Here is a 22,683-nt window from a genome sequence, read left to right on the forward strand (position 1 = left end):
TGAGGTGTGTCTTTAGAGCTTTATAACACTCTGAGGTGTGACTTTAGAGCTTTATACCACTCTGAGGTGTGACTTTAGAGCCTTAAACCACTCTGAGGTGTGACTTTAGAGCTTTATACCACTCTGAGGTGTGACTTTAGAGCCTTAAACCACTCTGAGGTGTGACTTTAGAGCTTTATACCACTCTGAGGTGTGTCTTTAGAGCTTTAAACCACTCTGAGGTGTGTCTTTAGAGCTTTATACGACTCCGAGGTGTGTCTTTAGAGCTTTATACCACTCTGAGGTGTGTCTTTAGAGCTTTATACACTCTGAGGTGTGTCTTTAGAGCTTTATACACTCTGAGGTGTGTCTTTAGAGCTTCATACCGCACTGAGATGTGTCTTTAGAGCTTTATACTGCTCTGAGGTGTGTCTTTAGAGCTTTATACCACTCTGAGGTGTGTCTTTAGAGCTTTATACTGCTCTGAGGTGTGTCGTTAGAGCTTTATACCGCTCTGAGGTGTGTCTTTTGAGCCTTATACACTCTGAGGTGTGACTTTAGAGCTTTATACACTCTGAGGTGTGACTTTAGAGCTTTATACCGCTCTGAGTTGTGTCTTTAGAGCTTTATACCACTCTGAGGTGTGTCTTTAGAGCTTCATACCGCACTGAGGTGCGTCTTTAGAGCTTTATACCACTCTGAGGTGTGACTTTAGAGCTTTATACCACTCTGAGATGTGACTTTAGAGCCTTAAACCACTCTGAGGTGTGACTTTAGAGCTTTATACCGCTCTGAGGTGTGTCTTTAGAGCTTTATACCGCTCTGAGGTGTGTCTTTAGAGCTTTATAACACTCTGAGGTGTGACTTTAGAGCTTTATACCACTCTGAGATGTGACTTTAGAGCCTTAAACCACTCTGAGGTGTGACTTTAGAGCTTTATACGACTCCAAGGTGTGTCTTTAGAGCTTTATACCACTCTGAGGTGTGTCCTTAGAGCTTTATACCACTCTGAGGTGTGTCTTTAGAGCTTTATACACTCTGAGGTGTGTCTTTAGAGCTTTATACACTCTGAGGTGTGACTTTAAAGCTTTAAACCGCTCTGAGGTGTGTCTTTAGAGCTTTATACACTCTGAGGTGTGTCTTTAGAGCTTTATACACTCTGAGGTGTGTCTTTAGAGCTTTATACACTCTATGGTGTGTCTTTAGAGCTTTATACACTCTGAGGTGTGTCTTTAGAGCTTTATACACTCTGAGGTGTGTCTTTAGAGCTTTATAAACTCTGAGGTGTGTCTTTAGAGCTTTATACACTCTGAGGTGTGTCTTTAGAGCTTTATAACACTCTGAAGTGTGTCTTTAGAGCTTTATAACACTCTGAGGTGTGTCTTTAGAGCTTTATACACTCTGAGGTGTGTCTTTAGAGCTTTATAAACTCTGAGGTGTGTCTTTAGAGCTTTATACACTCTGAGGTGTGTCTTTAGAGCTTTATACACTCTGAGGTGTGTCTTTAGAGCTTTATAACACTCTGAGGTGTGTCTTTAGAGCTTTATACAATCTGAGGTGTGTCTTTAGAGCTTTATACACTCTGAGGTGTGTCTTCAGAGCTTTATAACACTCTGAGGTGTGTCTTTAGAGCTTTATACACTCTGAGGTGTGTCTTTAGAGCTTTATACACTCTGAGGTGTGTCTTTAGAGCTTTATACTATCTGAGGTGTGTCTTTAGAGCTTTATACACTCTGAGGTGTGTCTTTAGAGCTTTATACAATCTGAGGTGTGTCTTTAGAGCTTTATACACTCTGAGGTGTGTCTTTAGAGCTTTATACCACTCTGAGGTGTGACTTTAGAGCTTTATACCACTCTGAGGTGTGACTTTAGAGCCTTAAACCACTCTGAGGTGTGACTTTAGAGCTTTATACCACTCTGAGGTGTGACTTTAGAGCTTTAAACCACTCTGAGGTGTGTCTTTAGAGCTTTATACGACTCCGAGGTGTGTCTTTAGAGCTTTATACCACTCTGAGGTGTGTCTTTATAGCTTTATACACTCTGAGGTGTCTCTTTAGAGCTTTATACACTCTGAGGTGTCTCTTTAGAGCTTTATACCACTCTGAGGTTTGTCTTTAGAGCTTTAAACCACTCTGAGGTGTGTCTTTAGAGCTTTATACGACTCCGAGGTGTGTCTTTAGAGCTTTATACCACTCTGCGGTGTGTCCTTAGAGCTTTATACACTCTGAGGTGTCTCTTTAGATCTTTATACACTCTGAGGTGTGTCTTTAGATCCGTATACCACTCTGAGGTGTGACTTTAAAGCTTTAAACCGCTCTGAGGTGTGTCTTTAGAGCTTTATACACTCTATGGTGTGTCTTTAGAGCTTTATACACTCTGAGGTGTGTCTTTAGAGCTTTATACACTCTGAGGTGCGTCTTTAGAGCTTTATACACTCTGAGGTGTGTCTTTAGAGCTTTATACCACTCTGAGGTGTGTCTTTAGAGCTTTATACACTCTGAGGTGTGTCTTTAGAGCTTTATACACTCTGAGGTGTGTCTTTAGAGCTTTATACCACTCTGAGGTGTGTCTTTAGAGCTTTATACACTCTGAGGTGTGTCTTTAGAGCTTCATACCGCACTGAGGTTTTTCTTTAGAGCTTTATACACTCTGAGGTGTAACTTTAGAGCTTTAAACCGCTCTGAGGTGTTTCTTTAGAGCTTTATACACTCTGAGGTGTGTCTTTAGAGCTTTATAACACTCTGAGGTGTGTCTTTAGAGCTTTATACACTCTGAGGTGTGTCTTTAGAGCTTTATACTGCTCTGAGGTGTGTCTTTAGAGCTTTATACCGCTCTGATGTGTGTCTTTAGAGCTTTATACACTCTGAGGTGTGTCTTTAGAGCTTTATACACTCTTAGGTGTGTCTTTAGAGCTTTATAAACTCTGAGGTGTGTCTTTAGAGCTTTATAACACTCTGAGGTGTGTCTTTAGAGCTTTATAACACTCTGAGGTGTGTCTTTAGAGCTTTATACACTCTGAGGTGTGTCTTTAGAGCTTTATAAACTCTGAGGTGTGTCTTTAGAGCTTTATACACTCTGAGGTGTGTCTTTAGAGCTTTATACACTCTGAGGTGTGTCTTTAGAGCTTTATACACTCTGAGGTGTGTCTTTAGAGCTTTATAACACTCTGAAGTGTGTCTTTAGAGCTTTATAACACTCTGAGGTGTGTCTTTAGAGCTTTATACACTCTGAGGTGTGTCTTTAGAGCTTTATAAACTCTGAGGTGTGTCTTTAGAGCTTTATACACTCTGAGGTGTGTCTTTAGAGCTTTATACACTCTGAGGTGTGTCTTTAGAGCTTTATAACACTCTGAGGTGTGTCTTTAGAGCTTTATACACTCTGAGGTGTGTCTTTAGAGCTTTATACACTCTGAGGTGTGTCTTTAGAGCTTTATACACTCTGAGGTGTGTCTTTAGAGCTTTATACACTCTGAGGTGTGTCTTTAGAGCTTTATACACTCTGAGGTGTGTCGTTAGATCTTTATACACTCTGAGGTGTGTCTTTAGAGCTTTATAAACTCTGAGGTGTGTCTTTAGAGCTTTATACACTCTGAGGTGTGTCTTTAGAGCTTTATACACTCTGAGGTGTGACTTTAGAGCTTTATACCACTCTGAGGTGTGACTTTAGAGCTTTAAACCACTCTGAGGTGTGTCTTTAGAGCTTTATACGACTCCGAGGTGTGTCTTTAGAGCTTTATACCACTCTGAGGTGTGTCTTTAGAGCTTTATACGACTCCGAGGTGTGTCTTTAGAGCTTTATACCACTCTGAGGTGTGTCCTTAGAGCTTTATACCACTCTGAGGTGTGTCTTTAGAGCTTTATACACTCTGAGGTGTGTCTTTAGAGCTTTATACACTCTGAGGTGTGTCTTTAGAGCTTTATACCACTCTGAGGTGTGACTTTAGAGCTTTATACCACTCTGAGGTGTGTCCTTAGAGCTTTATACCACTCTGAGGTGTGTCTTTAGAGCTTTATACACTCTGAGGTGTGTCTTTAGAGCTTTATACCACTCTGAGGTTTGTCTTTAGAGCTTTAAACCACTCTGAGGTGTGTCTTTAGAGCTTTATACGACTCCGAGGTGTGTCTTTAGAGCTTTATACCACTCTGAGGTGTGTCCTTAGAGCTTTATACCACTCTGAGGTGTGTCTTTAGAGCTTTATACACTCTGAGGTGTGTCTTTAGAGCTTTATACACTCTGAGGTGTGTCTTTAGAGCTTTATACCACTCTGAGGTGTGACTTTAGAGCTTTATACACTCTGAGGTGTGTCTTTAGAGCTTTATACACTCTGAGGTGTGACTTTAGAGCTTTATACCGCTCTGAGGTGTGTCTTTAGAGCTTTATACCACTCTGAGGTGTGTCTTTAGAGCTTTATACACTCTGAGGTGTGTCTTTAGAGCTTTATACCATTCTGAGGTGTGTCTTTAGAGCTTTATACCACTCTGAGGTGTGTCTTTAGAGCTTTACACTGCTCTGAGGTGTGTCTTTAGAGCTTTATACCACTCTGAGGTGTGTCTTTAGAGCTTTATACCACTCTGAGATGTGTCTTTAGAGCTTTATAAACTCTGAGGTGTGTCTTTAGAGCCATATACCACTCTGAGGTGTGTCTTTAGAGCTTTAAACCACTCTGAGGTGTGTCTTTAGAGCTTTATACCACTCTGAGGTGTGTCTTTAGAGCTTTATACCGCTCTGAGGTGTGTCTTTAGAGCTTTATACCACTCTGAGGTGTGTCTTTAGAGCTTTATAACACTCTGAGGTGTGTCTTTAGCGCTTTATACCACTCTGAGGTGTGTCTTTAGAGCTTTATACCACTCTGAGGTGTGTCTTTAGAGCTTTATACCGCTCTGAGGTGTGTCTTTAGAGCTTTATACACTCTGAGGTGTGTCTTTAGAGCTTTATACACTCTGAGGTGTGTCTTTAGAGCTTTATACACTCTGAGGTGTGTCTTTAGAGCTTTATACACTCTGAGGTGTGTCTTTAGAGCTTTATACACTCTGAGGTGTGTCTTTAGAGCTTTATACCACTCTGAGGTGTGTCTTTAGAGTTTTATACCACTCTGAGATGTGTCTTTAGAGCTTTATAAACTCTGAGGTGTGTCTTTAGAGCTTTATACCGCTCTAGGGTGTGTCTTTAGAGCTTTATACCGCTCTAAGGTGTGTCTTTAGAGCTTTATACCACTCTGAGGTGTGTCTTTAGAGCTTTTTACACTCTGAGGTGTGTCTTTAGAGCTTTATACCACTCTGAGGTGTGTCTTTAGAGCTTTATACCACTCTGAGGTGTGTCCTTAGAGCTTTATACCACTCTGAGGTGTGTCTTTAGAGCTTTATACACTCTGAGGTGTGTCTTTAGAGCTTTATACACTCTGAGGTGTGTCTTTAGAGCTTTATACCACTCTGAGGTGTGACTTTAGAGCTTTATACACTCTGAGGTGTGTCTTTAGAGCTTTATACACTCTGAGGTGTGACTTTAGAGCTTTATACCGCTCTGAGGTGTGTCTTTAGAGCTTTATACCACTCTGAGGTGTGTCTTTAGAGCTTTATACACTCTGAGGTGTGTCTTTAGAGCTTTATACCACTCTGAGGTGTGTCTTTAGAGCTTTATACCACTCTGAGGTGTGTCTTTAGAGCTTTACACTGCTCTGAGGTGTGTCTTTAGAGCTTTATACCACTCTGAGGTGTGTCTTTAGAGCTTTATACCACTCTGAGATGTGTCTTTAGAGCTTTATAAACTCTGAGGTGTGTCTTTAGAGCTTTATACCACTCTGAGGTGTGTCTTTAGAGCTTTATACCGCTCTGAGGTGTGTCTTTAGAGCTTTATACAATCTTAGGTGTGTCTTTAGAGCTTTATACACTCTGAGGCGTGTCTTTAGAGCTTTATACCACTCTGAGGTGTGTCTTTAGAGCTTTATAACACTCTGAGGTGTGTCTTTAGAGCTTTATACCACTCTGAGGTGTGTCTTTAGAGCTTTATACCGCTCTGAGGTGTGTCTTTAGAGCTTTATACACTCTGAGGTGTGTCTTTAGAGCTTTATACACTCTGAGGTGTGTCTTTAGAGCTTTATACACTCTGAGGTGTGTCTTTAGAGCTTTATACACTCTGAGGTGTGTCTTTAGAGCTTTATACACTCTGAGGTGTGTCTTTAGAGCTTTATACCACTCTGAGGTGTGTCTTTAGAGTTTTATACCACTCTGAGATGTGTCTTTAGAGCTTTATAAACTCTGAGGTGTGTCTTTAGAGCTTTATACCGCTCTAGGGTGTGTCTTTAGAGCTTTATACCACTCTGAGGTGTGTCTTTAGAGCTTTTTACACTCTGAGGTGTGTCTTTAGAGCTTTATACCACTCTGAGGTGTGTCTTTAGAGCTTTATACACTCTGAGGTGTGTCTTTAGAGCTTTATACACTCTGAGGTGTGTCTTTAGAGCTTTATACTGCTCTGAGGTGTGTCTTTAGAGCTTTATACCACTCTGAGGTGTGTCTTTAGAGCTTTATACTGCTCTGAGGTGTGTCTTTAGAGCTTTATACCGCTCTGAGGTGTGTCTTTTGAGCCTTATACACTCTGAGGTGTGACTTTAGAGCTTTATACACTCAGAGGTGTGACTTTAGAGCTTTATACCGCTCTGAGGTGTGTCTTTAGAGCTTTATACACTCTGAGGTGTGTCTTTAGAGCTTTATACACTCAGAGGTGTGTCTTTAGAGCTTCATACCGCACTGAGGTGTGTCTTTAGAGCTTTATACACTCTGAGGGGTGTCTTTAGAGCTTTATACTGCTCTGAGGTGTGTCTTTAGAGCTTTATACCACTCTGAGGTGTGTCTTTAGAGCTTTATACTGCTCTGAGGTGTGTCTTTAGAGCTTTATACCGCTCTGAGGTGTGTCTTTAGAGCTTTATACCGCTCTGAGGTGTGTCTTTAGAGCTTTATACAGCTCTGAGGTGTGTCTTTAGAGCTTTATACACTCTGAGGTGTGTCTTTAGAGCTTCATACCGCACTGAGGTGCGTCTTTAGAGCTTTATACCGCTCTGAGGTGTGACTTTAGAGCCTTAAACCACTCTGAGGTGTGACTTTAGAGCTTTATACCACTCTGAGGTGTGTCTTTAGAGCTTTATACACTCTGAGGTGTGTCTTTATAGCTTTATACACTCTGAGGTGTGTCTTTAGAGCTTTATAACACTCTGAGGAGTGTCTTTAGAGCTTTATACACTCTGAGGTGTGTCTTTAGAGCTTTATAAACTCTGAGGTGTGTCTATATACACTCTGAGGTGTGTCTTTAGAGCTTTATACACTCTGAGGTGTGTCTTTAGAGCTTTATACACTCTGAGGTGTGTCTTTAGAGCTTTATACACTCTGAGGCGTGTCTTTAGAGCTTTATACCACTCTGAGGTGTGTCTTTAGAGCTTTATACCACTCTGAGGTGTGTCTTTAGAGCTTTATACACTCTGAGGTGTGTCTTTAGAGCTTTATACCACTCTGAGGTGTGTCTTTAGAGCTTTATACCACTCTGAGGTGTGTCTTTAGAGCTTTATACCACTCTGAGGTGTGTCTTTAGAGCTTTATACACTCTGAGGTGTGTCTTTAGAGCTATATACACTCTGAGGTGTGTCTTTAGAGCTTTATACCACTCTGAGGTGTGTCTTTAGAGCAGTATACCACTCTGAGGTGTGTCTTTAGAGCTTTATGCACTCTGAAGTGTGTCTTTAGAGCTTTATACCGCTCTGAGGTGTGTCTTTAGAACTTTATACCACTCTGAGGTGTGTCTTTAGCGCTTTATACACTCTGAGGTGTGTCTTTAGAGCTTTATACCACTCTGAGATGTGTCTTTAGAGCTTTATAAACTCTGAGGTGTGTCTTTAGAGCTTTATACCGGTCTAAGGTGTGTCTTTAGAGCTTTATACCGCTCTAAGGTGTGTCTTTAGAGCTTTATACCACTCTGAGGTGTGTCTTTAGAGCTTTTTACACTCTGAGGTGTGTCTTTAGAGCTTTATACCACTCTGAGGTGTGTCTTTAGAGCTTTTTACACTCTGAGGTGTGTCTTTAGAGCTTTATACCACTCTGAGGTGTGTCTTTAGAGCTTTATACACTCTGAGGTGTGTCTTTAGAGCTTTATACACTCTGAGATGTGTCTTTAGAGCTTCATACTGCTCTGAGGTGTGTCTTTAGAGCTTTATACCACTCTGAGGTGTGTCTTTAGAGCTTTATACTGCTCTGAGGTGTGTCGTTAGAGCTTTATACCGCTCTGAGGTGTGTCTTTTGAGCCTTATACACTCTGAGGTGTGACTTTAGAGCTTTATACCGCTCTGAGGTGTGTCTTTAGAGCTTTATACCACTCTGAGGTGTGTCTTTAGAGCTTTATACCACTCTGAGGTGTGTCCTTAGAGCTTTATACCACTCTGAGGTGTGTCTTTAGAGCTTTATACACTCTGAGGTGTCTCTTTAGATCTTTATACACTCTGAGGTGTGTCTTTAGATCCGTATACCACTCTGAGGTGTGTCTTTAGAGCTTTATAACACTCTGAGGTGTGTCTTTAGAGCTTTATACACTCTGAGGTGTGTCTTTAGAGCTTTATAACACTCTGAGGTGTGTCTTTAGAGCTTTATACACTCTGAGGTGTGTCTTTAGAGCTTTATACACTCTGAGGTGTGTCTTTAGAGCTTTATACACTCTATGGTGTGTCTTTAGAGCTTTATACACTCTGAGGTGTGTCTTTAGAGCTTTATACACTCTGAGGTGCGTCTTTAGAGCTTTATACACTCTGAGGTGTGTCTTTAGAGCTTTATACCACTCTGAGGTGTGTCTTTAGAGCTTTATACACTCTGAGGTGTGTCTTTAGAGCTTTATACACTCTGAGGTGTGTCTTTAGAGCTTTATACCACTCTGAGGTGTGTCTTTAGAGCTTTATACACTCTGAGGTGTGTCTTTAGAGCTTCATACCGCACTGAGGTTTTTCTTTAGAGCTTTATACACTCTGAGGTGTAACTTTAGAGCTTTAAACCGCTCTGAGGTGTTTCTTTAGAGCTTTATACACTCTGAGGTGTGTCTTTAGAGCTTTATAACACTCTGAGGTGTGTCTTTAGAGCTTTATACACTCTGAGGTGTGTCTTTAGAGCTTTATACTGCTCTGAGGTGTGTCTTTAGAGCTTTATACCGCTCTGATGTGTGTCTTTAGAGCTTTATACACTCTGAGGTGTGTCTTTAGAGCTTTATACACTCTTAGGTGTGTCTTTAGAGCTTTATAAACTCTGAGGTGTGTCTTTAGAGCTTTATAACACTCTGAGGTGTGTCTTTAGAGCTTTATAACACTCTGAGGTGTGTCTTTAGAGCTTTATACACTCTGAGGTGTGTCTTTAGAGCTTTATAAACTCTGAGGTGTGTCTTTAGAGCTTTATACACTCTGAGGTGTGTCTTTAGAGCTTTATACACTCTGAGGTGTGTCTTTAGAGCTTTATACACTCTGAGGTGTGTCTTTAGAGCTTTATAACACTCTGAAGTGTGTCTTTAGAGCTTTATAACACTCTGAGGTGTGTCTTTAGAGCTTTATACACTCTGAGGTGTGTCTTTAGAGCTTTATACACTCTGAGGTGTGTCTTTAGAGCTTTATACTGCTCTGAGGTGTGTCTTTAGAGCTTTATACCGCTCTGATGTGTGTCTTTAGAGCTTTATACACTCTTAGGTGTGTCTTTAGAGCTTTATAAACTCTGAGGTGTGTCTTTAGAGCTTTATAACACTCTGAGGTGTGTCTTTAGAGCTTTATAACACTCTGAGGTGTGTCTTTAGAGCTTTATACACTCTGAGGTGTGTCTTTAGAGCTTTATAAACTCTGAGGTGTGTCTTTAGAGCTTTATACACTCTGAGGTGTGTCTTTAGAGCTTTATACACTCTGAGGTGCGTCTTTAGAGCTTTATACACTCTGAGGTGTGTCTTTAGAGCTTTATAACACTCTGAAGTGTGTCTTTAGAGCTTTATAACACTCTGAGGTGTGTCTTTAGAGCTTTATACACTCTGAGGTGTGTCTTTAGAGCTTTATAAACTCTGAGGTGTGTCTTTAGAGCTTTATACACTCTGAGGTGTGTCTTTAGAGCTTTATACACTCTGAGGTGTGTCTTTAGAGCTTTATAACACTCTGAGGTGTGTCTTTAGAGCTTTATACACTCTGAGGTGTGTCTTTAGAGCTTTATACACTCTGAGGTGTGTCTTTAGAGCTTTATACACTCTGAGGTGTGTCTTTAGAGCTTTATACACTCTGAGGTGTGTCTTTAGATCTTTATACACTCTGAGGTGTGTCTTTAGAGCTTTATAAACTCTGAGGTGTGTCTTTAGAGCTTTATACACTCTGAGGTGTGTCTTTAGAGCTTTATACACTCTGAGGTGTGACTTTAGAGCTTTATACCACTCTGAGGTGTGACTTTAGAGCTTTAAACCACTCTGAGGTGTGTCTTTAGAGCTTTATACGACTCCGAGGTGTGTCTTTAGAGCTTTATACCACTCCGAGGTGTGTCTTTAGAGCTTTATACACTCTGAGGTGTCTCTTTAGAGCTTTATACACTCTGAGGTGTCTCTTTAGAGCTTTATACCACTCTGAGGTTTGTCTTTAGAGCTTTAAACCACTCTGAGGTGTGTCTTTAGAGCTTTATACGACTCCGAGGTGTGTCTTTAGAGCTTTATACCACTCTGAGGTGTGTCCTTAGAGCTTTATACCACTCTGAGGTGTGTCTTTAGAGCTTTATACACTCTGAGGTGTGTCTTTAGAGCTTTATACACTCTGAGGTGTGTCTTTAGAGCTTTATACCACTCTGAGGTGTGACTTTAGAGCTTTATACACTCTGAGGTGTGTCTTTAGAGCTTTATACACTCTGAGGTGTGACTTTAGAGCTTTATACCGCTCTGAGGTGTGTCTTTAGAGCTTTATACCACTCTGAGGTGTGTCTTTAGAGCTTTATACACTCTGAGGTGTGTCTTTAGAGCTTTATACCACTCTGAGGTGTGTCTTTAGAGCTTTATACCACTCTGAGGTGTGTCTTTAGAGCTTTACACTGCTCTGAGGTGTGTCTTTAGAGCTTTATACCACTCTGAGGTGTGTCTTTAGAGCTTTATACCACTCTGAGATGTGTCTTTAGAGCTTTATAAACTCTGAGGTGTGTCTTTAGAGCCATATACCACTCTGAGGTGTGTCTTTAGAGCTTTAAACCACTCTGAGGTGTGTCTTTAGAGCTTTATACCACTCTGAGGTGTGTCTTTAGAGCTTTATACCGCTCTGAGGTGTGTCTTTAGAGCTTTATACAATCTTAGGTGTGTCTTTAGAGCTTTATACACTCTGAGGCGTGTCTTTAGAGCTTTATACCACTCTGAGGTGTGTCTTTAGAGCTTTATAACACTCTGAGGTGTGTCTTTAGCGCTTTATACCACTCTGAGGTGTGTCTTTAGAGCTTTATACCACTCTGAGGTGTGTCTTTAGAGCTTTATACCGCTCTGAGGTGTGTCTTTAGAGCTTTATACACTCTGAGGTGTGTCTTTAGAGCTTTATACACTCTGAGGTGTGTCTTTAGAGCTTTATACACTCTGAGGTGTGTCTTTAGAGCTTTATACACTCTGAGGTGTGTCTTTAGAGCTTTATACCACTCTGAGGTGTGTCTTTAGAGTTTTATACCACTCTGAGATGTGTCTTTAGAGCTTTATAAACTCTGAGGTGTGTCTTTAGAGCTTTATACCGCTCTAGGGTGTGTCTTTAGAGCTTTATACCGCTCTAAGGTGTGTCTTTAGAGCTTTATACCACTCTGAGGTGTGTCTTTAGAGCTTTTTACACTCTGAGGTGTGTCTTTAGAGCTTTATACCACTCTGAGGTGTGTCTTTAGAGCTTTATACACTCTGAGGTGTGTCTTTAGAGCTTTATACACTCTGAGGTGTGTCTTTAGAGCTTTATACTGCTCTGAGGTGTGTCTTTAGAGCTTTATACCACTCTGAGGTGTGTCTTTAGAGCTTTATACTGCTCTGAGGTGTGTCTTTAGAGCTTTATACCGCTCTGAGGTGTGTCTTTTGAGCCTTATACACTCTGAGGTGTGACTTTAGAGCTTTATACACTCTGAGGTGTGTCTTTAGAGCTTTATACACTCAGAGGTGTGTCTTTAGAGCTTCATACCGCACTGAGGTGTGTCTTTAGAGCTTTATACACTCTGAGGGGTGTCTTTAGAGCTTTATACTGCTCTGAGGTGTGTCTTTAGAGCTTTATACCACTCTGAGGTGTGTCTTTAGAGCTTTATACTGCTCTGAGGTGTGTCTTTAGAGCTTTATACCGCTCTGAGGTGTGTCTTTAGAGCTTTATACCGCTCTGAGGTGTGTCTTTAGAGCTTTATACAGCTCTGAGGTGTGTCTTTAGAGCTTTATACACTCTGAGGTGTGTCTTTAGAGCTTCATACCGCACTGAGGTGCGTCTTTAGAGCTTTATACCGCTCTGAGGTGTGACTTTAGAGCCTTAAACCACTCTGAGGTGTGACTTTAGAGCTTTATACCACTCTGAGGTGTGTCTTTAGAGCTTTATACACTCTGAGGTGTGTCTTTAGAGCTTTATACACTCTGAGGTGTGTCTTTAGAGCTTTATAACACTCTGAGGAGTGTCTTTAGAGCTTTATACACTCTGAGGTGTGTCTTTAGAGCTTTATAAACTCTGAGGTGTGTCTATATACACTCTGAGGTGTGTCTTTAGAGCTTTATACACTCTGAGGTGTGTCTTTAGAGCTTTATACACTCTGAGGCGTGTCTTTAGAGCTTTATACCACTCTGAGGTGTGTCTTTAGAGCTTTATACCACTCTGAGGTGTGTCTTTAGAGCTTTATACACTCTGAGGTGTGTCTTTAGAGCTTTATACCACTCTGAGGTGTGTCTTTAGAGCTTTATACCACTCTGAGGTGTGTCTTTAGAGCTTTATGCACTCTGAAGTGTGTCTTTAGAGCTTTATACCGCTCTGAGGTGTGTCTTTAGAACTTTATACCACTCTGAGGTGTGTCTTTAGCGCTTTATACACTCTGAGGTGTGTCTTTAGAGCTTTATACCACTCTGAGATGTGTCTTTAGAGCTTTATAAACTCTGAGGTGTGTCTTTAGAGCTTTATACCGGTCTAAGGTGTGTCTTTAGAGCTTTATACCGCTCTAAGGTGTGTCTTTAGAGCTTTATACCACTCTGAGGTGTGTCTTTAGAGCTTTTTACACTCTGAGGTGTGTCTTTAGAGCTTTATACCACTCTGAGGTGTGTCTTTAGAGCTTTTTACACTCTGAGGTGTGTCTTTAGAGCTTTATACCACTCTGAGGTGTGTCTTTAGAGCTTTATACACTCTGAGGTGTGTCTTTAGAGCTTTATACACTCTGAGATGTGTCTTTAGAGCTTCATACTGCTCTGAGGTGTGTCTTTAGAGCTTTATACCACTCTGAGGTGTGTCTTTAGAGCTTTATACTGCTCTGAGGTGTGTCGTTAGAGCTTTATACCGCTCTGAGGTGTGTCTTTTGAGCCTTATACACTCTGAGGTGTGACTTTAGAGCTTTATACCGCTCTGAGGTGTGTCTTTAGAGCTTTATACCACTCTGAGGTGTGTTTTTAGAGCTTCATACCACTCTGAGGTGCGTCTTTAGAGCTTTATACCACTCTGAGGTGTGTCTTTAGAGCTTTATACCGCTCTGAGGTGTGTCTTTAGAGCTTTATACCGCTCTGAGGTGTGTCTTTAGAGCTTTATAACACTCTGAGGTGTGACTTTAGAGCTTTATACCACTCTGAGGTGTGACTTTAGAGCCTTAAACCACTCTGAGGTGTGACTTTAGAGCTTTATACCACTCTGAGGTGTGTCTTTAGAGCTTTAAACCACTCTGAGGTGTGTCTTTAGAGCTTTATACGACTCCCAGGTGTGTCTTTAGAGCTTTATACCACTCTGAGGTGTGTCTTTAGAGCTTTATACACTCTGAGGTGTGTCTTTAGAGCTTTATACACTCTGAGGTGTGTCTTTAGAGCTTCATACCGCACTGAGATGTGTCTTTAGAGCTTTATACTGCTCTGAGGTGTGTCTTTAGAGCTTTATACCACTCTGAGGTGTGACTTTAGAGCTTTATACTGCTCTGAGGTGTGTCGTTAGAGCTTTATACTGCTCTGAGGTGTGTCTTTTGAGCCTTATACACTCTGAGGTGTGACTTTAGAGCTTTATACACTCTGAGGTGTGACTTTAGAGCTTTATACCGCTCTGAGGTGTGTCTTTAGAGCTTTATACCACTCTGAGGTGTGTCTTTAGAGCTTCATACCGCACTGAGGTGCGTCTTTAGAGCTTTATACCACTCTGAGGTGTGTCTTTAGAGCTTTATACCGCTCTGAGGTGTGTCTTTAGAGCTTTATACCGCTCTGAGGTGTGTCTTTAGAGCTTTATAACACTCTGAGGTGTGACTTTAGAGCTTTATACCACTCTGAGATGTGACTTTAGAGCCTTAAACCACTCTGAGGTGTGACTTTAGAGTTTTATACCACTCTGAGGTGTGACTTTAGAGCCTTAAACCACTCTGAGGTGTGACTTTAGAGCTTTATACCACTCTGAGGTGTGTCTTTAGAGCTTTAAACCACTCTGAGGTGTGTCTTTAGAGCTTTATAGGACTCCGAGGTGTGTCTTTAGAGCTTTATACCACTCTGAGGTGTGTCTTTAGAGCTTTATACACTCTGAGGTGTCTCTTTAGAGCTTTATACACTCTGAGGTGTCTCTTTAGAGCTTTATACCACTCTGAGGTTTGTCTTTAGAGCTTTAAACCACTCTGAGGTGTGTCTTTAGAGCTTTATACGACTCCGAGGTGTGTCTTTAGAGCTTTATACCACTCTGAGGTGTGTCCTTAGAGCTTTATACCACTCTGAGGTGTGTCTTTAGAGCTTTATACACTCTGAGGTGTGTCTTTAGAGCTTTATACACTCTGAGGTGTGTCTTTAGAGCTTTATACACTCTGAGGTGTGTCTTTAGAGCTTTATACCACTCTGAGGTGTGTCTTTAGAGCTTTATACACTCTGAGGTGTGTCTTTAGAGCTTTATACACTCTGAGGTGTGTCTTTAGAGCTTTATACCACTCTGAGGTGTGACTTTAAAGCTTTAAACCGCTCTGAGGTGTGTCTTTAGAGCTTTATACACTCTATGGTGTGTCTTTAGAGCTTTATACACTCTGAGGTGTGTCTTTAGAGCTTTATACACTCTGAGGTGTGTCTTTAGAGCTTTATAAACTCTGAGGTGTGTCTTTAGAGCTTTATACACTCTGAGGTGTGTCTTTAGAGCTTTATAACACTCTGAAGTGTGTCTTTAGAGCTTTATAACACTCTGAGGTGTGTCTTTAGAGCTTTATACACTCTGAGGTGTGTCTTTAGAGCTTTATAAACTCTGAGGTGTGTCTTTAGAGCTTTATACAATCTGAGGTGTGTCTTTAGAGCTTTATACACTCTGAGGTGTGTCTTTAGAGCTTTATACCACTCTGAGGTGTGACTTTAGAGCTTTATACCACTCTGAGGTGTGACTTTAGAGCCTTAAACCACTCTGAGGTGTGACTTTAGAGCTTTATACCACTCTGAGGTGTGACTTTAGAGCTTTAAACCACTCTGAGGTGTGTCTTTAGAGCTTTATACGACTCCGAGGTGTGTCTTTAGAGCTTTGTACCACTCTGAGGTGTGTCTTTATAGCTTTATACACTCTGAGGTGTCTCTTTAGATCTTTATACACTCTGAGGTGTCTCTTTAGAGCTTTATACCACTCTGAGGTTTGTCTTTAGAGCTTTAAACCACTCTGAGGTGTGTCTTTAGAGCTTTATACGACTCCGAGGTGTGTCTTTAGAGCTTTATACCACTCTGAGGTGTGTCCTTAGAGCTTTATAACACTCTGAGGTGTGTCTTTAGAGCTTTATACACTCTGAGGTGTGTCTTTAGAGCTTTATACACTCTATGGTGTGTCTTTAGAGCTTTATACACTCTGAGGTGCGTCTTTAGAGCTTTATACACTCTGATGTGTGTCTTTAGAGCTTTATACCACTCTGAGGTGTGTCTTTAGAGCTTCATACACTCTGAGGTGTGTCTTTAGAGCTTTATACCACTCTGAGGTGTGTCTTTAGAGCTTCATACACTCTGAGGTGTGTCTTTAGAGCTTTATACCACTCTGAGGTGTGTCTTTAGAGCTTTATACACTCTGAGGTGTGTCTTTAGAGCTTTATACACTCTGAGGTGTGTCTTTAGAGCTTTATACACTCTGAGGTGTGTCTTTAGAGCTTTATACACTCTGAGGTGTGTCTTTAGAGCTTTATACACTCTGAAGTGTGTCTTTAGAGCTTTATACACTCTGAGGTGTGTCTTTAGAGCTTCATACTGCTCTGAGGTGTGTCTTTAGAGCTTTATACCACTCTGAGGTGTGTCTTTAGAGCTTTATACCGCTCTGAGGTGTGTCTTTTGAGCCTTATACACTCTGAGGTGTGACTTTAGAGCTTTATACCGCTCTGAGGTGTGTCTTTAGAGCTTTATACCACTCTGAGGTGTGTCTTTAGAGCTTCATACCACTCTGAGGTGCGTCTTTAGAGCTTTATACCACTCTGAGGTGTGTCTTTAGAGCTTTATACCGCTCTGAGGTGTGTCTTTAGAGCTTTATACCGCTCTGAGGTGTGTCTTTAGAGCTTTATAACACTCTGAGGTGTGACTTTAGAGCTTTATACCACTCTGAGGTGTGACTTTAGAGCCTTAAACCACTCTGAGGTGTGACTTTAGAGCTTTATACCACTCTGAGGTGTGTCTTTAGAGCTTTAAACCACTCTGAGGTGTGTCTTTAGAGCTTTATACGACTCCTAGGTGTGTCTTTAGAGCTTTATACCACTCTGAGGTGTGTCTTTAGAGCTTTATACACTCTGAGGTGTGTCTTTAGAGCTTTATACACTCTGAGGTGTGTCTTTAGAGCTTCATACCGCACTGAGATGTGTCTTTAGAGCTTTATACTGCTCTGAGGTGTGTCTTTAGAGCTTTATACCACTCTGAGGTGTGTCTTTAGAGCTTTATACTGCTCTGAGGTGTGTCGTTAGAGCTTTATACTGCTCTGAGGTGTGTCTTTTGAGCCTTATACACTCTGAGGTGTGACTTTAGAGCTTTATACACTCTGAGGTGTGACTTTAGAGCTTTATACCGCTCTGAGGTGTGTCTTTAGAGCTTTATACCACTCTGAGGTGTGTCTTTAGAGCTTCATACCGCACTGAGGTGCGTCTTTAGAGCTTTATACCACTCTGAGGTGTGTCTTTAGAGCTTTATACCGCTCTGAGGTGTGTCTTTAGAGCTTTATACCGCTCTGAGGTGTGTCTTTAGAGCTTTATAACACTCTGAGGTGTGACTTTAGAGCTTTATACCACTCTGAGATGTGACTTTAGAGCCTTAAACCACTCTGAGGTGTGACTTTAGAGCTTTATACCACTCTGAGGTGTGACTTTAGAGCCTTAAACCACTCTGAGGTGTGACTTTAGAGCTTTATACCACTCTGAGGTGTGTCTTTAGAGCTTTAAACCACTCTGAGGTGTGTCTTTAGAGCTTTATAGGACTCCGAGGTGTGTCTTTAGAGCTTTATACCACTCTGAGGTGTGTCTTTAGAGCTTTATACACTCTGAGGTGTCTCTTTAGAGCTTTATACACTCTGAGGTGTCTCTTTAGATCTTTATACCACTCTGAGGTTTGTCTTTAGAGCTTTAAACCACTCTGAGGTGTGTCTTTAGAGCTTTATACGACTCCGAGGTGTGTCTTTAGAGCTTTATACCACTCTGAGGTGTGTCCTTAGAGCTTTATACCACTCTGAGGTGTGTCTTTAGAGCTTTATACACTCTGAGGTGTGTCTTTAGAGCTTTATACACTCTGAGGTGTGTCTTTAGAGCTTTATACCACTCTGAGGTGTGTCTTTAGAGCTTTATACACTCTGAGGTGTGTCTTTAGAGCTTTATACACTCTGAGGTGTGTCTTTAGAGCTTTATACCACTCTGAGGTGTGACTTTAAAGCTTTAAACCGCTCTGAGGTGTGTCTTTAGAGCTTTATACACTCTATGGTGTGTCTTTAGAGCTTTATACACTCTGAGGTGTGTCTTTAGAGCTTTATACACTCTGAGGTGTGTCTTTAGAGCTTCATAAACTCTGAGGTGTGTCTTTAGAGCTTTATACACTCTGAGGTGTGTCTTTAGAGCTTTATAACACTCTGAAGTGTGTCTTTAGAGCTTTATAACACTCTGAGGTGTGTCTTTAGAGCTTTATACACTCTGAGGTGTGTCTTTAGAGCTTTATACACTCTGAGGTGTGTCTTTAGAGCTTTATACAATCTGAGGTGTGTCTTTAGAGCTTTATACACTCTGAGGTGTGTCTTTAGAGCTTTATACCACTCTGAGGTGTGACTTTAGAGCTTTATACCACTCTGAGGTGTGACTTTAGAGCCTTAAACCACTCTGAGGTGTGACTTTAGAGCTTTATACCACTCTGAGGTGTGACTTTAGAGCTTTAAACCACTCTGAGGTGTGTCTTTAGAGCTTTATACGACTCCGAGGTGTGTCTTTATAGCTTTATACACTCTGAGGTGTCTCTTTAGAGCTTTATACACTCTGAGGTGTCTCTTTAGAGCTTTATACCACTCTGAGGTTTGTCTTTAGAGCTTTAAACCACTCTGAGGTGTGTCTTTAGAGCTTTATACGACTCCGAGGTGTGTCTTTAGAGCTTTATACCACTCTGAGGTGTGTCCTTAGAGCTTTATAACACTCTGAGGTGTGTCTTTAGAGCTTTATACACTCTGAGGTGTGTCTTTAGAGCTTTATACACTCTATGGTGTGTCTTTAGAGCTTTATACACTCTGAGGTGTGTCTTTAGAGCTTTATACACTCTGAGGTGCGTCTTTAGAGCTTTATACACTCTGATGTGTGTCTTTAGAGCTTTATACCACTCTGAGGTGTGTCTTTAGAGCTTCATACACTCTGAGGTGTGTCTTTAGAGCTTTATACCACTCTGAGGTGTGTCTTTAGAGCTTTATACACTCTGAGGTGTGTCTTTAGAGCTTTATACACTCTGAGGTGTGTCTTTAGAGCTTTATACACTCTGAGGTGTGTCTTTAGAGCTTTATACCACTCTGAGGTGTGTCTTTAGAGCTTTATACACTCTGAGGTGTGTCTTTAGAGCTTTATACACTCTGAGGTGTGTCTTTAGAGCTTTATACACTCTGAGGTGTGTCTTTAGAGCTTTATACACTCTGAGGTGTGTCTTTAGAGCTTTATACCGCTCTGAGGTGTGTCTTTTGAGCCTTATACACTCTGAGGTGTGTCTTTAGAGCTTCATACTGCTCTGAGGTGTGTCTTTAGAGCTTTATACCACTCTGAGGTGTGTCTTTAGAGCTTTATACTGCTCTGAGGTGTGTCGTTAGAGCTTTATACCGCTCTGAGGTGTGTCTTTTGAGCCTTATACACTCTGAGGTGTGACTTTAGAGCTTTATACCGCTCTGAGGTGTGTCTTCAGAGCTTTATACCACTCTGAGGTGTGTCTTTAGAGCTTCATACCACTCTGAGGTGCGTCTTTAGAGCTTTATACCACTCTGAGGTGTGTCTTTAGAGCTTTATACCGCTCTGAGGTGTGTCTTTAGAGCTTTATACCGCTCTGAGGTGTGTCTTTAGAGCTTTATAACACTCTGAGGTGTGACTTTAGAGCTTTATACCACTCTGAGGTGTGACTTTAGAGCCTTAAACCACTCTGAGGTGTGACTTTAGAGCTTTATACCACTCTGAGGTGTGTCTTTAGAGCTTTATACGACTCCGAGGTGTGTCTTTAGAGCTTTATACCACTCTGAGGTGTGTCTTTAGAGCTTTATACACTCTGAGGTGTGTCTTTAGAGCTTTATACACTCTGAGGTGTGTCTTTAGAGCTTCATACCGCACTGAGATGTGTCTTTAGAGCTTTATACTGCTCTGAGGTGTGTCTTTAGAGCTTTATACCACTCTGAGGTGTGTCTTTAGAGCTTTATACTGCTCTGAGGTGTGTCGTTAGAGCTTTATACTGCTCTGAGGTGTGTCTTTTGAGCCTTATACACTCTGAGGTGTGACTTTAGAGCTTTATACACTCTGAGGTGTGACTTTAGAGCTTTATACCGCTCTGAGGTGTGTCTTTAGAGCTTTATACCACTCTGAGGTGTGTCTTTAGAGCTTCATACCGCACTGAGGTGCGTCTTTAGAGCTTTATACCACTCTGAGGTGTGTCTTTAGAGCTTTATACCGCTCTGAGGTGTGTCTTTAGAGCTTTATACCGCTCTGAGGTGTGTCTTTAGAGCTTTATAACACTCTGAGGTGTGACTTTAGAGCTTTATACCACTCTGAGATGTGACTTTAGAGCCTTAAACCACTCTGAGGTGTGACTTTAGAGCTTTATACCACTCTGAGGTGTGACTTTAGAGCCTTAAACCACTCTGAGGTGTGACTTTAGAGCTTTATACCACTCTGAGGTGTGTCTTTAGAGCTTTAAACCACTCTGAGGTGTGTCTTTAGAGCTTTATAGGACTCCGAGGTGTGTCTTTAGAGCTTTATACCACTCTGAGGTGTGTCTTTAGAGCTTTATACACTCTGAGGTGTGTCTTTAGAGCTTTATACACTCTGAGGTGTGTCTTTAGAGCTTTATACACTCTGAGGTGTGTCTTTAGAGCTTTATACACTCTGAGGTGTCTCTTTAGAGCTTTATACACTCTGAGGTGTCTCTTTAGAGCTTTATACCACTCTGAGGTTTGTCTTTAGAGCTTTAAACCACTCTGAGGTGTGTCTTTAGAGCTTTATACGACTCCGAGGTGTGTCTTTAGAGCTTTATACCACTCTGAGGTGTGTCCTTAGAGCTTTATACCACTCTGAGGTGTGTCTTTAGAGCTTTATACACTCTGAGGTGTGTCTTTAGAGCTTTATACCACTCTGAGGTGTGTCTTTAGAGCTTTATACACTCTGAGGTGTGTCTTTAGAGCTTTATACACTCTGAGGTGTGTCTTTAGAGCTTTATACCACTCTGAGGTGTGACTTTAAAGCTTTAAACCGCTCTGAGGTGTGTCTTTAGAGCTTTATACACTCTATGGTGTGTCTTTAGAGCTTTATACACTCTGAGGTGTGTCTTTAGAGCTTTATACACTCTGAGGTGTGTCTTTAGAGCTTTATAAACTCTGAGGTGTGTCTTTAGAGCTTTATACACTCTGAGGTGTGTCTTTAGAGCTTTATAACACTCTGAAGTGTGTCTTTAGAGCTTTATAACACTCTGAGGTGTGTCTTTAGAGCTTTATACACTCTGAGGTGTGTCTTTAGAGCTTTATAAACTCTGAGGTGTGTCTTTAGAGCTTTATACACTCTGAGGTGTGTCTTTAGAGCTTTATACAATCTGAGGTGTGTCTTTAGAGCTTTATACACTCTGAGGTGTGTCTTTAGAGCTTTATACCACTCTGAGGTGTGACTTTAGAGCTTTATACCACTCTGAGGTGTGACTTTAGAGCCTTAAACCACTCTGAGGTGTGACTTTAGAGCTTTATACCACTCTGAGGTGTGACTTTAGAGCTTTAAACCACTCTGAGGTGTGTCTTTAGAGCTTTATACACTCTGAGGTGTCTCTTTAGAGCTTTATACCACTCTGAGGTGTGACTTTAGAGCTTTATACACTCTGAGGTGTGTCTTTAGAGCTTTATACCACTCTGAGGTGTGACTTTAGAGCTTTATAACACTCTGAGGTGTGTCTTTAGAGCTTTATACACTCTGAGGTGTGTCTTTAGAGCTTTATACACTCTGAGGTGTGTCTTTAGAGCTTTATACCACTCTGAGGTGTGTCTTTAGAGCTTTATACCACTCTGAGGTGTGTCTTTAGAGCTTTATGCACTCTGAAGTGTGTCTTTAGAGCTTTATACCGCTCTGAGGTGTGTCTTTAGAACTTTATACCACTCTGAGGTGTGTCTTTAGCGCTTTATACACTCTGAGGTGTGTCTTTAGAGCTTTATACCACTCTGAGATGTGTCTTTAGAGCTTTATAAACTCTGAGGTGTGTCTTTAGAGCTTTATACCGGTCTAAGGTGTGTCTTTAGAGCTTTATACCGCTCTAAGGTGTGTCTTTAGAGCTTTATACCACTCTGAGGTGTGTCTTTAGAGCTTTTTACACTCTGAGGTGTGTCTTTAGAGCTTTATACCACTCTGAGGTGTGTCTTTAGAGCTTTTTACACTCTGAGGTGTGTCTTTAGAGCTTTATACCACTCTGAGGTGTGTCTTTAGAGCTTTATACACTCTGAGGTGTGTCTTTAGAGCTTTATACACTCTGAGATGTGTCTTTAGAGCTTCATACTGCTCTGAGGTGTGTCTTTAGAGCTTTATACCACTCTGAGGTGTGTCTTTAGAGCTTTATACTGCTCTGAGGTGTGTCGTTAGAGCTTTATACCGCTCTGAGGTGTGTCTTTTGAGCCTTATACACTCTGAGGTGTGACTTTAGAGCTTTATACCGCTCTGAGGTGTGTCTTTAGAGCTTTATACCACTCTGAGGTGTGTTTTTAGAGCTTCATACCACTCTGAGGTGCGTCTTTAGAGCTTTATACCACTCTGAGGTGTGTCTTTAGAGCTTTATACCGCTCTGAGGTGTGTCTTTAGAGCTTTATACCGCTCTGAGGTGTGTCTTTAGAGCTTTATAACACTCTGA

This window comes from Eucyclogobius newberryi, unplaced genomic scaffold, assembly GCF_026437365.1.
Source record: "Eucyclogobius newberryi isolate DKJ021-1_F unplaced genomic scaffold, fEucNew1.0.hap1 SCAF_16, whole genome shotgun sequence".
In the NCBI taxonomy this organism is placed as follows: Eukaryota; Metazoa; Chordata; class Actinopteri; order Gobiiformes; family Gobiidae; genus Eucyclogobius; species Eucyclogobius newberryi.